Raw genomic sequence first — 13,629 nt, forward strand, 5'->3', positions numbered from 1 at the left:
AGACTGCTGCCATCATGGCTGGGTTTGCCAGTGTTGAAAGGGCTTGCAGGATGTCACAATATTCCAGCAGATGGCTAGGAATGCTGAGGCACTACCTCGGGAGAATGATTCGTCCTCCTACCACTGCCACTCTGTCAGTGCCCTTGCTGTTGCCTGTCAGCCAGTCAGCCCAGACTTTTGCCGTCCATGCCGAGGTGATGCAGTCTGCAGCCGGGCCTTCTAGGCCCAGACTTACTCAAGGTCGTCCTGCAAGGCCATCTGCAGTCCCCTCCACTGAAAGTCAGCAGCCTTCCACCAACCATGCTGCAGCCACTGGGATAGCACTTTGTAGGAGCACTAGGACAGGCAAAGGCACACTGAAGACGAGCACAAAGGGAATGGACAAGGGTGATTAGTTGACTTTGTTAGGTTATATTGGATGGATTGATGGATTGGGGCGAAATTCCCCAGTGCCCCGTTTGGGTGTGGTAACCCAGTCGGGGAAAGACTTCCTGCACCTGGCGCGGAAGAGCCGCCCGGGCCACGAAATTGGGGGTACCTCCCCTCACAGGAAGTGGAATGCAACATTGCTCGCTCCACTTCATGTTGGGGTGATATCCGGGGCGCTACTTGGGCAGGATCGGCAGCACTACGTGGCTTCTCCGTGTAGCGCTGACATGTTGCAACGCCCCTCCCCTTCCGTTAAAGGGGAGGGCCACTGCGCACTGTGCTGGGCCTCCACTGGGCCATCAGGGTGGCGTGGTGCCGAGGCTGCAGCCCGATACCCAAACGGAGTGCCAGGCTGCACGATGGCGGCTTGGTCACGCCAAGGAGCATCAAGACGGGCCGATCGATGAGTCGGCCAAAAGGACAAAATGGCAGCGCGCAGCATGCCTCCCCTTTATATTCCGCTCCGCGGGGGGATGTTGGCCCAGTTTGTGACCCGTGAGGCTGGTGCTGACACCGCTCACAGCAGCATTGTGGAACGTTGGCCAATTTCCGTCGCTGCACATGGGTGATAACAGGTTCACAGCCCCCCAGCGGCGCACAACAAGGGAATTTCACCCCTTGGTTTGGAATGCTCCTTTTGTGGTGGCTTTTATTTAAGCATAGTGGCCGAGAGGTAACTGTGAGGCTCAGTAACAGAGGGAAGGTAAGGTGTGGGACTATTGTTGATTGGGGTTGTGTTCACTAGTACCGCAGTTGGATGAGTCGATCATGGACAGCCGGGGTAGAAAGTGCCTGTCTGGGTTGTCTCCTCCTCTCCTGGTTGCCGTATGCCTGGTGGCAAGGGCTGTGCCCTCATGATGGCAAGGTTGTGGAACTTGCAGCAGACCAGAACAAATCTTGAGACGTGCTCTGGTGAGTCCTGCAGAGCTCCTCCAAAGCAGTGCAGGCAGCAGAAGCATTGTTTAAGGACACCGTGTGGCAGCATGGCTTTCAATGTACACATGCTGCCCACGTGTGGTTGGGATGCAGAGTGGAGTCATGAGCCATGTGTTCAGCGGATAGCCTTTTAGCCCAGTAGCCACCCTCTGGTTTGTCTTGGTGGCTCAAACACTGAGGGAACAGCGGACTCTCGCATATAAAAGCATCATGACTGCTGCCAGGACACTGGGCATTCACCATCATGAAGTGCTGAGCATGATCGCACACCAACTGCACATTCAGCGAGTAATAACCTTTGCAGTTACAGTACATCTCAGCATTTAGATGCGGTGCGCACAAAACTACATGCGTGCAGTCGATGGAACCCAGCAGCATTGGGAAGCCAATATCCTGGCAAAGCCACAGGCATGCTCTGCCTGTCTTCAATCAGCCGAAATTTGCGGCCTCACTGGGTGCGTACGAAGTGCGCACGCACCCGTCAAGGTCTCGCAAAAGCCGGTTCTTGGTGCACAATGCGCACGCGCCGAGAACCGGCTTTTCCGATCTGTCAAAATTTATTTTGACAGATCCTACGCATCCCTGCAGGAAGGACATCTATGGGACAGAGATTGGGCTATTTGCCAAACTCATCCCAGCAAATGCCCTTCAAACTTTTATGCCTGGTAAAAGTAGGCATCTCGGCTACTTTTACCAGGGTAACACTTTTAATATATAGAAAAATTAAATTTAATAATTCATTTTTATATTAAAAACACTGCCCATTAAGAAGCTTATTTTTAAACTTATTAAAACACGTTAAATAAAAATTGCCAAAAATATTTTCTTTTCATAAAACATTTAATTACATTTAATTTCAATTAATTTTAGATATGTGAGCTGTTTTATTTAGTGTGCTGTGTTTCGGTGTTTTAGGGGGTTATTCTCATTGATAGTAATGGGAACACGTACAAACGGAGCTCCCATTATCATCAATGAGAATACTACACAGTGATTGGTGGTCCAAGCCCACGTGATTCAAGCAGATGCATTCGTACGTGGAAGATATCTTCCCATGCGCTGCACAGCCAAGGAAGGTTCCAACTGGAATCGTAGGTTATCCTCCGGGACCACCAAGTGCTTTCATAGTTTTTTTTCGGGTCAGAGACATTCGTCCGAAGGAAGCCTCTGACCGCGATTTTCGGCCCAATGAAGTCTAACCTCCTGCCTCCCTTACGCAACAGTGGACGGCGAACTGGGAGATGTTACAGATGTTGCCTGCTCCAGCCCGGAAGGATCCCAATGCGAGGAAATTCAGGGCTACGATCACCTTCACAGCCACTGGCAATGCTGCCCTGGTGTGAGGCTACAAATCTGGTTGCAAGAGGTGGTAGAGTTCTGTGAGCACCTCCTTCGTAAAGTGCAGACACCTCACACTGCTCCTGGCTCAGGCTGAGGTAAGGGAATTGCTCTCGGAAGACCCTAGATGGGTAAGACCTCCGACTGCGAGCCCTTCTCCCCTCCTCCTCTTTCTCCTCCCGCAGCGAGCAGGTTGTTCTCTTCACTGCCTCTGCTCCATCTCCCTGTCATGCTGCAGGCCAAGGGGGGAATGACAATTAGAGCGCCGATGACCAATGCTCCCACTAAGTGCGCGGCTGTGTGGCTGCGTGGCTGCTCAGTAATCTCAAAAGTCCTGCACAGGCCGTTCACCGGCTTTTACATTGGAAATACCCTGTACTGCGCATGTGCAGAAATTTAAAGGGACCACACATTAAAAGAACTGGCCAGGCAGAACAAAGCACAGCTTGCAGGGAACATTGCCCATGACTGGGAGCAAGTGGTCTGACCAAAACTCATAAAAGTCAGAACCAAGGCCTTCTCCACTTGCAGCACTACTCCCTGTCAGCACACCGACTTTAAACAACTCTAGAAAGCTCCAAACACATCCACAAACTTACACAGAGCCAGTAGAAATTATTCAGCAACTCACCTGCGAGTGGTCGCTGGGAGGGGCTCCTTGCAGCTGTGCGAGGTTAATACAGGGCGTTACCTCCAGCGTTGAGGATGAAAGTGGCAGTGCTGGCATCAAATCAGAGTTCCATTCCGATTGCCGTCACGATCTGCCTATTCTACATACTTCTGGCACATGCTCCCAACATCGTCACTATGGCCCTCACCAAGATTGCGTCCGGCGTGGCCCGCACTGGAATTGTGAGTGCGTGGTTCAGATGTCATTTTCGACACAAAAAGGCCCTGTAATGCGCAGACAACGGGCAGTATGCTATCGAAATTTCTAAGCTGCTGTAATAAAACATGGCCACAACCAATAAAATCGTTTGTTAACTAAAGCCGTAATTTCCAAAAGAATTACTTCAGTAGAATATTCCCACTTGCTTTCGTATTCAGCTGTATAGGAATCTGCACTGGCACTATGGTCTGGAATGTCCTGGAAAGTTCTGGCGTAACTGCATTTTTTTCCGAGGAAGGCGCTCTTCGGCCAGCGCGGACACGATGGTCTGAATGGTCTCCTTCTGTGCTGTGAATTTCTATGGTTTCTATGATGACTGATTTACGCTGATTTTATAATTAAATAGCTTTAACATGTGAATTTTCTTGGTCATTTATGCTGTTTCTGACATACCCACTGTAGCCCTCTGCTATCATTTACATAACTCCACCCCATGCAAATGTCCAGCTATACGTGAGTTTCCTGCAGTTATGCAAATAATGCACTGCTGTAGATTTACGCCCCAAAAGATAGGTGCAGCACAGCCCAAAGTCACTTGATATCGGATAAACCTCCTCCCTTAATAAAGCCTCCTCGCCTGGCTGTATTTCCACCACTTGCTCCATTCACACTGCCACGGTGAGACTGTGGCCCATCTCACCAAATCACACCTTGGTCCTGCTACTCCTCTCCATCGTCCTACAGCACCTTCTCCTCCTTTGAGCATCTCACCTTGTTCCATCCCTCACATCTCTCCTTTAAAATCCTTGTGCTCTACTACTCACCAGAGTAACATGCCAAGTTTCTCACCAAGATATCTGCACTGCTTTCTTCACTCAGCCTCTGCACCGAGTGACTTCTCCGCCTCGGTGATTGCAACCTCCATCTGAACTCATCATGCTCTCTGAATTCATTGCCTTCCTATCCTCCCTTAATCTCTCCCTCCATATAAACTTCCTACCTATATTCACGGCCATCGCCTCACTCTTCCCATCTCACGTGGCCTCTCTACTCCTATTGTGTCTATCATAGCTAAGGCCATCTTTGATCACCTCCTCGTATCCCTCTACAATCACAATCCCCTTCCCCCCTCCCAACCCTATTTTCTTCTGAGTCTGCCTCTGGGAAAAAAACTCTTCTCCCAAGTCACTTATCACAACACTTTCAAATTACCAATTGTCTAGTCTTTGGCCCTCCACACATGGTGACATTTCCGCAGCTAACGATATGCTCAATCACACCCTCACCTCTAGCTTTGATGCCATTGTCCCCACAAAAGCCATTACTCTCTATCACTCTGGTTGTTCCTCTTGATATGTCCCCTCATCTCATATCCCTTAGATCCAAGGGATTCAGACTTGAACGTTTATGGCGGACCACAAAAGGCACTATCGGGACCTGCTCTCCTCTGAACAGCTCACTATTCTAGGATCATCCTGGAATGCAAAGATAATCCTCGGCTTCTCTTCGCCACTACAAACTACATTATCAAAGTCACAAATGATAGACTATGCGACCATAGTAAACCGTTCCTTTTCATCCTTCTTGACATATCTGCAGCCTTTGACATGGTTGAAGACACCATCCTCCTCCAACGCCTCTCCTTCGATATCCTGCTGAGTGGGTCAGCCGTTGCCTGGTTCCATCCTTATCTACCCAATTATAGCCAGAAAATCACCTGCAATGTCTTCTCTTCTCACTTCCACATCATTACCTCTGGAGTCCCCAAGGGTCTATCTTTGGTCCTCCTAATTCTCATCTACCTGCTGCCTCTCAATGATATAATCTGAAAACACATCATCAAGGTTTGACATGAACACTGACAACACCCAGATCTATCTCACCACCACCCCTCGACCCCTCCACTGTCTCTGATTTGTCCAACATCCAGTCCTGGGTGAGCAGAAACGCCATTGTCTTCCATCCCCACCATGAATTTTGTTCCCTAGCCACCAACTCCATTCTTCTCCCTGATCACTGACTGAGGCTCAGCCAGACAATTTGCAACCTTGGTGTCATATTTCATCGTGAGATGAGCATCCAACCACACATCCTTTCCATCACTAAGGCTTCTACCTTTGTAGCATTGCCCTTCATCTGCTGCTGAATCCCTCATCCATGCCTTGTTTTACCTCTCGACTTGACTATTCCAATGCTCTCTTGGCTGGCCTCCTATTTCCACCCTCCATAAATGAACTCATCCAAAGCTGGTCTTGGTCCAGTAATGGCCCAATTTTAAAATTCTCATCCTTGTTTTCAAATCCCTCCATGGCTTCGCCCCTCCCTATCTCTGTAACCTCCTCCAGCCCTACAACACTCCAAGATCGCTGTGTTCCTCCAATTCTGGCCCCTTGCGCATCCCCAATTTTAATTGCTCTACCATTGGCGGACGTGCCTTCAGCTGCCTGGGTCCTAAGCTCTGGAATTCCCTCCCCAAACCTCTCTTTCCTCCTTTAAGATGCTCCATGAAACCTAGCCCTTTTCTGTCCTAATATCTGCTTGTGTGGCTCGGTGTCAAATTTTGTCTGATAATGCTCCTGTGAAACCCCTTGTGATGTTTTACTACATTAACTGCACTATATAAATGCATGTTGTTGTTAAAATTGAGATTTCTGGAGTTTGATAGTGAATTTTGTGGTTCAATTTTTCTTATTGAGTTCTGCACTATAATTAGCCAAAGTGCTGTCAATCTCAGTGCACTTAAAATGATTTGGACCCCTGCCATTATCCCAAGTGTTTGAAATGGTTAAGTGGTTGGAATGGCCTTTCCAATCGGCAGAACCCTAATTTGGAAGAGGTGCAGCAGTGGCCAGAGGCTCAGAGTGAGGCAGCATGGCAGACAGCAGCCCATTCACTATTACTCCTCTTGGTGGCGCTGCATTGGAACTAGTATTATGCTGGCTTCTTATGTTCTAAAGCAAGCAAATGAGTTTTGCAGGAAATATCGGCGTAAGTTGCCAGTGGAAAGATCGGCACAGAAACTGGTTGAAATTTCTTTGTAAGTGTGATCCAGGAAATCCGGGGCCTAAATCATCCACTTATTCTGGAAGCTTTGTACTGCATCACAGCCTGAGGTTGGAGATCATCCACGTCTAGCTAGAGGCAGCACCAGCGTCTTACAGTGTACAATATTTACAGGAGCCCAGCTTCAGCCTGTAAACATTATAGCCCGAGTGCTGACCACAGCCAGTCAGGTGGGTCCCGGGTGTTATAAAAACCACCACAAGAGGGCAGACCAGCAACTCTAACCCGATTTAAATGGAACAGACAGTAAACAGTTTATAAATCTGAGCTGGAGCTTGCAAACTCCTTAGAGAAAACTACTTAGAATCAAAGAACTTTACAGCACAGAAGAAGCTCATTTGACCCATTGTGCCTGTGCCAACTGCGTTAGCTCCATCAAACTTCTATTTAGTGGTCAGAACATTTTAATTTTTCCGTTACAATTTTCTCATTTCCCTATGCAGTGAAAACACAAGTTTAATTTCCAAAGATGTTCTACCTGATAGCAGCTAGATGTAGAGATTGTTAATGACAGTATTTATTGCCAGCTGAGATATGTGGAACTCTAGGAATGTTGTGTGTTTTAAATTATTTTCTTCACTTCCTCTGGACCAACCTACGCTGTCTCATGATCAGCTCTCTACGCCTCCTCCATTTTCCACTGGACTACCTCCAACAGTTCACACACTGATACTATGCCTTGCAAGTATCTCCTGGGCTCACTCACTGTCCACAGTTGTCTCCGAACCTGGATATTGATTCACCATGCTCCAAGCAACTCCATCCTTTTACAAGTTACCTTCATCCCACCACATGACCTCCGACTCTAATTTTGAACTCTTGCCTATTATCTTCTCCCATCCTTTATTTACAACCAAGAGATATCTATCCCAATTTTTGCTGTGTGTACTTAAACTGAATTTCCTCTGTGCACTTTCATGTGGTATTTTGGCCACCTTTCTGGGCCTGAGTCCATTACTGCTGTCGCCCTTTATTTTCTCTCAGCGTCTCTTTAGTCCTTCTCTCCTGTCACCCATTCATGCCACCTTTCATTTCTCCTCGGCTGAGTACTTTGCCCCCAGCCCATTTCCTATTCCAGCCCTTCAGTATTTACTGCTAACACCCTTGTCCATGCCTTTGCTACCTCCAGACTTGACTATACCAACTCCTCCTGACCGACATCCCATCTTCCACCCTCAATAAACTTGCGCTCATCCAAAACTCTGCTGCCCCTATCCTAACTCACACCAAATCCTGTTCACCCATCACCCCAGTACTCGTTGACCTACATTGGTCCAATGGTCTGGCAAGGCCTCAATTTTAAAATTCTCATCCTTGTTTTCAAATCTCTGCATGACCTTTCCTTCCCTATCTCTAACTCCTGCAACCCTACAAACCTCTGAAATCTCTGGACTCCTCCAATTCTAGCCTCTTGCACATCCCGATTCTAATGGTTGCACCATTGGCAATCGTGCCTTCAGCTGCCTAGGCCCAAAGCTCTGGAATTCTCTCCCTAAACCTCTCTGCCACTCTACCTATTTCTCTCCTCCTCCTCCTTAAAACCTACCTCTTTGACCAAGCTTTGTGTCATCTGTTCTAATATCTCCTGATTTGGTTCGGTATCATATTTTGTTTGATAATGCTCCTGTGAAGCGCCTTGAAAACCCTCATTCATGCCTTTGTTGCCATCAAACTTGACAATTCCAATACTCTCCTGGCTGGCCTCCCATCTTCCATGCTCCGTATACTTCAGCTCATCCAGTGGATGTGGTGTAGTTGGACATTCAAAAGGCTTTTGGTAAGGTCCCACACAAGCGATTGGTGTGCAAAATCAAAGCGCATGATATTGGGGGTAATATACTGATGTGGATAGAGAACTGGTTGGCAGGCAGGAAGCAGAGAATCGGGATAAACAGGTCCTTTTCAGAATGGCAGGCAATGACTAGTGGAGTGCCGCAGGGCTCAGTGCTGGGACTGCAGCTCTTTACAATATACATCAATGATTTGGATGAAGGAATTTAGTGTAATATCTCCAAATTTGCAGATGACACTAAGCTGGGTGGCGGTGTGAGCTGTGAGGGGGATGCTAGGAGGCTGCAGGGTGACTTGGACAGGTTAGGTGAGTATGCATGGCAGATGCAGTATAATGTGGATAAATGTGAGGTTATACACTTTGTGGGCAAAAACATGAAGACAGAATATTATCTGAATGGCGGCAGATTAGGAAAAGGGGAGGTGCAATGAGACCTGGGTGTCATGGTTCATCAGTCATTGAAAGTTGGCATGCAGGTACAACAGGCGGTGAAGAAGGCAAATGGTATGTTGGCCTTCATACCTATGGGATTTGAGTATAGGAGCAGGGAGGTCTTACTGCAGTTGTACAGGGCCTTGTTTAGGCCTCACCTGGAATATTGTGTTCAGTTTTGGTCTCCTAATCTGAGGAAGGGCGATCTTGCTATTGAGGGAGAGCAGCGAAGGTTCACCAGACTGATTCCTGGGATGGCAGGACTGACATATGAGGAGAGACTGGATCAACTGGGCCTTTATACATTGGAGTTTAGAAGGATGAGAGGGGATCTCATAGAAACATATAAGATTCTGATGGGACGGGACAGGTTAGATGCGGGAAGAATGTTCCCGATGTTGGGGAAGTCCAGAACCAGGGGACACAGTCTTAGGATAAGGGGTAGTCCATTTAGGACTGAGATGAGGAGAAACTTCTTCACTCAGAGAGTTGTTAAGCTGTGGAATTCCCTACTGCAGAGCGTTGTTGATGCCAGTTCATTGGAAATATTCAAGAGGGAGTTAGATATGGCCCTTACGGCTAAGGGGATCAAGGGGTATGGGGAGAAAGCAGGAAAGGGGTACTGAGGGAATGATCAGCCATGATCTCATTGAATGGTGGTGCAGGCTCAAAGGGCCGAATGGCCTACTCCTGCACCTATTTTCTATGTTTCTATGTTTCTAAAACCGTGCTACCCATATCCTAATCTGCCCCAGCTCCCATGCACCTAGCAACCTTGTGCTACATCTCCTAAATTCTCCCAGACCTTCAACGCTTTCAATTTAAAATTCTCATCCTTGCATTCAAATCCCTCCATGGCCTCGTACCTCCCTTTCTCTGTAACCTGCTTCAGCCAACAACCCTCAGAGTTGTTCCTCCAACTCTGGCCCCTTATGCAGCCCCCGCGGATGTGTCTTCAGGTGTCTAGACCCCAAGCTCTGGAATTGCCTCCCTAAGTGTGCACATCTTGCTTTTCCCCCCACTCCCCTCATCACAACTCTACCTTTCTGCCTTTCTCCTTTCAGATACCCAAGAACTCCAACCAGCCCAGCTAGTGCAGAAAGAACAGGAGGCGAGTGATGGAGAATAAGAGATACTGTCACTCAATCTGACACTTGCTGGCACCAGCTCAGAAAATGGCACTGCGCATACTTTAGAGCATAGTATAGAGGCAGGACCTAAAAGTGGAAGACACCAGGCAGGAGTGGCCTGCAGCCAGGGCAGGGGGAAAAGATAGCGCAGGTACCAGCTCCCAAGAGGGCGAGGTCGCTCAAAAACTCTGCTGCAGAGCATTCAGATGAGGAGTTTGATGGGGCGGCCATTAGACGACGGGTGATGGGCATGCACACAGAAATGTTTGGTGCATTGGTTGGCCTGCCAGAGAGCCTGTTGTCACTGTCAAGGAGCATGGAGGAGTCTGGCTCCAACCTTGCGCAGGGATTTGCGCACAGCTTGGGGCCATGATTTCTAGGATGGGAGTAATGGGCAACTCCATTAGAGCACGGCCCACTGTGTAGCGTTGCTGAGGTGTCCGCCCCATTAGCACCTAGGAAGGAAGTGAAGTGTTTGATTTAATGCTCCACTTCCTTCTGGGGGTGGTAACCCGAATTTCTGGAGAGGGGCGAGACTTCAACGCCTGGCGCTAAGTCTCGCACCTCACAAATGTTACTGCCCCTAAACGGGCGATACTGAACTTCTCCCCCATGGGAATATCATGTTGTGGTGATAACAGAGACCTGGATTAGCAAAAGGCTGGATTGGGGATTAACTTTTCCTGGCTATAAGATGGGGGTGAAATTGACCCTTTATATAGCTCTGTTAGCACCTCGGGGGGGGGGGGGGGAGGCGGTGGGGAGGGCTAACAGGGCGCAATGACATTTTCACCTGGGGAAGGGGACTCCGGGGAAATTGCCCCGTGGTTTGCTCGGTGGGGGGGCGCTGTCCCCGCAGCGCTGTGGCCTTCGATTAGCCCCCAGGCCGGAACTGGCAATGACGTAATCGCCGTGTGCGCGACCCCTCACTGCCCCGCACCTACCACTTTGCGCCCCATGGTGGAAATTGCCCCTTGACCCGTGAAGCTGGCACACATCTGCCGCCGGCTTGCACCTTAAAGGCGAACGCCCTGGGTCGCCATTTTGATTTGTTGGCCAACTCTTGCATCGGTCCAACGATGGTGGCCCGTGCGTCGATCAGGCTGCCACCATGCAGCCTGGCACTCTGTTTTGGGTGCCAGGCTGCTGGCCAAGTCTAACGCACCCCTGGTGGCCTGCAGAATGCACAGTGGCCCTCCCACTTCCTTTGAGGGGTGCAATTCTTCATTGGGGGCGGGACTTCCAGGTGTGCTGACCCTGGAAGGTTACTGCCCCCAATCGGGGCACAGGGCAATTTCGGGGCCAAGGTTTTCAAGAAAGGGAAGGAAGGAAGGAAAGGAGATGGGGAGGCAGTATAGATTAAGGAGAATATTACAGTGCTGGAGAGAGAGAATGTCCTGGAGCCATAGAAACAACAGAGATTCCATTACATTACTACATGTATTCTATAGGCCGCCAACTAGTGGGAAGTATATAGAGCAGCAAATTTGCAGGGAAATTACAGAGAGGTGCAAGAACTCTAGAGTAGTGCTAATGGGGTCTTCAACTATCCTAATATAGACAAGGATAGTAATAGTGTAAAGGGCAGACGGGGATAGAATTTCTGAAGCATTTTTCAGAAGAACTTTCTTGCTCAGTATGTTTCCAGCCCAACGAGGAAGGAGGCATTGCTGGATCTGGTTCTGAGGAATGAGGTGGGTCAAGTAGAGCAAGTGTCAGTAGGGGAAGATTTAGGGAACGGTGATAATAGTATCATAAGGTTTAGGCTAGCTATCAAAGGACAGGGACCAATCTAGAGTAAAAATACTTAATTGTAGGAAAGCTAATTTCAGTGAGTTGAGAATGGATCTGGCCCGGATAAGTTTGAATCAAAGATTGGCAGGCAAAACTGTACTCGAATAATGGGCTGCCTTTGAAGAGAAGATGGTTCAGGTACAATCGAGGTACATTCCCACGAGGGGGAAAGGCAGAGCAACGAAAGCCAGAGCTCCCTGGATGATGAAAGAGATAGAGAGTAACATGAAGCAGAAAAGGGGGACATGACAGCTGTCAGGTTGAGAGTACAAGTGAGAACCAGGCTGAAACTCAGAGGGGAAATGAAAAGGAAATAAAAGGGGCAAAGAGTGAGTATGAGAACAGGTTAGCAGCTAACATAAAAGGGAATCCAAAGTTTTCTATAGGCATATAAATAGTAAACTGGCAGTAAGAGGAGGGATGGGGCTGATCAAAATAGAAACCTATGTATGGAGGCAGAGGGCATGGCTGAGGTTATAAATGATTACTTTGCATCTGTCTTTACCAAGGAAGAAGGTGCTGCCAAAGTCATAGTAAAAGAGGAGGTAGTTGAGATACTGGATGGGATAAAAATTGATAAGGAGGAGGTACTAAAACGACTGACTGTATTTAAGTAGATACGTCACCAGGACCGGATTGGATGCATCCTCGGATGCTGAGGAAAATAGAGGTGCCAATTGCAGTGGTACTGGCCATAATCTTCCAATCATCCTTGGATACGGGGCTGGTGCCAGAGGACTGGAGAATTACAAATGTTAGACCCTTGTCCAAAAAAGGGTGTAAGGATAAACCAAGCAACTACAGGCCAGTTAGTTTAACCTTGGTCGTGGGGAAATGTTTAAAAACGACAAAATTAGCAGTCACTTGGACAAGTATAGATTAATTAAGTAAAGCCAGCACAGATTTATTAAAGGAAAATCATGTTTAACTAACTTGATTAAGTTTGTTGATGAGGTAACAGAGAGGGTTGATGAGGGCAATGTGGTCGATATGGTGTACATGGACTTCCAAAAGGCGTTCAACAAAGTGCCACATAATAGGCTTGCCAGCAAAGTTGAAGCCCATGGAATAAAAGGGACAGTGGCAGCATGGAGATGAAATTGTCTAAGTGACAGGAAACAGAGAGTAGTGGTGAACGATTGTTTCTCGGACTGGTGGAAGGAATACAGTGGAGTACAGGGGTCAGTGCTCGGATCACTACTTTTCTTGATATATATTAATAACGTAGGCTTGGACGTACAGGTCAGAATTTCAAAATTTGCAGATGATACAAAACTTGGAATTATAGTGAACAGTGAAGAGGATAGTGATAGACTTCAAGAAGATAGACAGGCTGATGGAATGGGCAGATGAAATTTAACGCAGAAAAGTGCGGAGTGATACATTTTGGTAGGAAGAATGAGGAGAGGAAATATAAACTAAAGCATACAATTCTAAAAGGGGTGCATTTTCAGATAGACCTGGGGGTATATATGCACAAATCGTTGAAGGTGGCAGGGCAGGTTGAAAAAACGGTTAAAAAAAGCATACGGGATCATGGGCTTCATAAATAGAGATATAGGGCTGGATTTTAGGCTTTGCTCATTTTGGGGTGGTAATGATGGCGGGCCAATAAAGTTTGCTCCTGGGAAAAGTTTGGGCCTCAGAAAAATTGAGCAGCTGGGCCCTGAGTGTGGGGCAAAGCACTATGGGAGGCATTGCACACCCTCTCTTAGGGCACTAGGCAGGCTGAGCATGTTAAAATTACAAGCTAAATAGCTGGCCTGGGAGCGCACTGAGAGAGGCCTGTGGAGAAAAAAAAACACCAAAAACATTCCCAATACATAGCCCATGCCACCACAACACAAATCGCAAAAAAAAAGAAAAGAAAAAACACTTACTTGAGG

General features: G+C 47.9%; 1 long non-coding RNA gene across 1 annotated transcript in view; it reads right to left on the reverse strand.

Annotated features, from left to right (window-relative positions):
- Positions 1-13,629, reverse strand: part of LOC139274816 (uncharacterized) — a 237,128-nt gene that overhangs the window by 17,741 nt on the left and 205,758 nt on the right. The gene's annotated exons all lie outside the window — the stretch shown is intronic.

Source organism: Pristiophorus japonicus, chromosome 10 (genome assembly GCF_044704955.1).
Source record: "Pristiophorus japonicus isolate sPriJap1 chromosome 10, sPriJap1.hap1, whole genome shotgun sequence".
Taxonomy (NCBI): Eukaryota; Metazoa; Chordata; class Chondrichthyes; family Pristiophoridae; genus Pristiophorus; species Pristiophorus japonicus.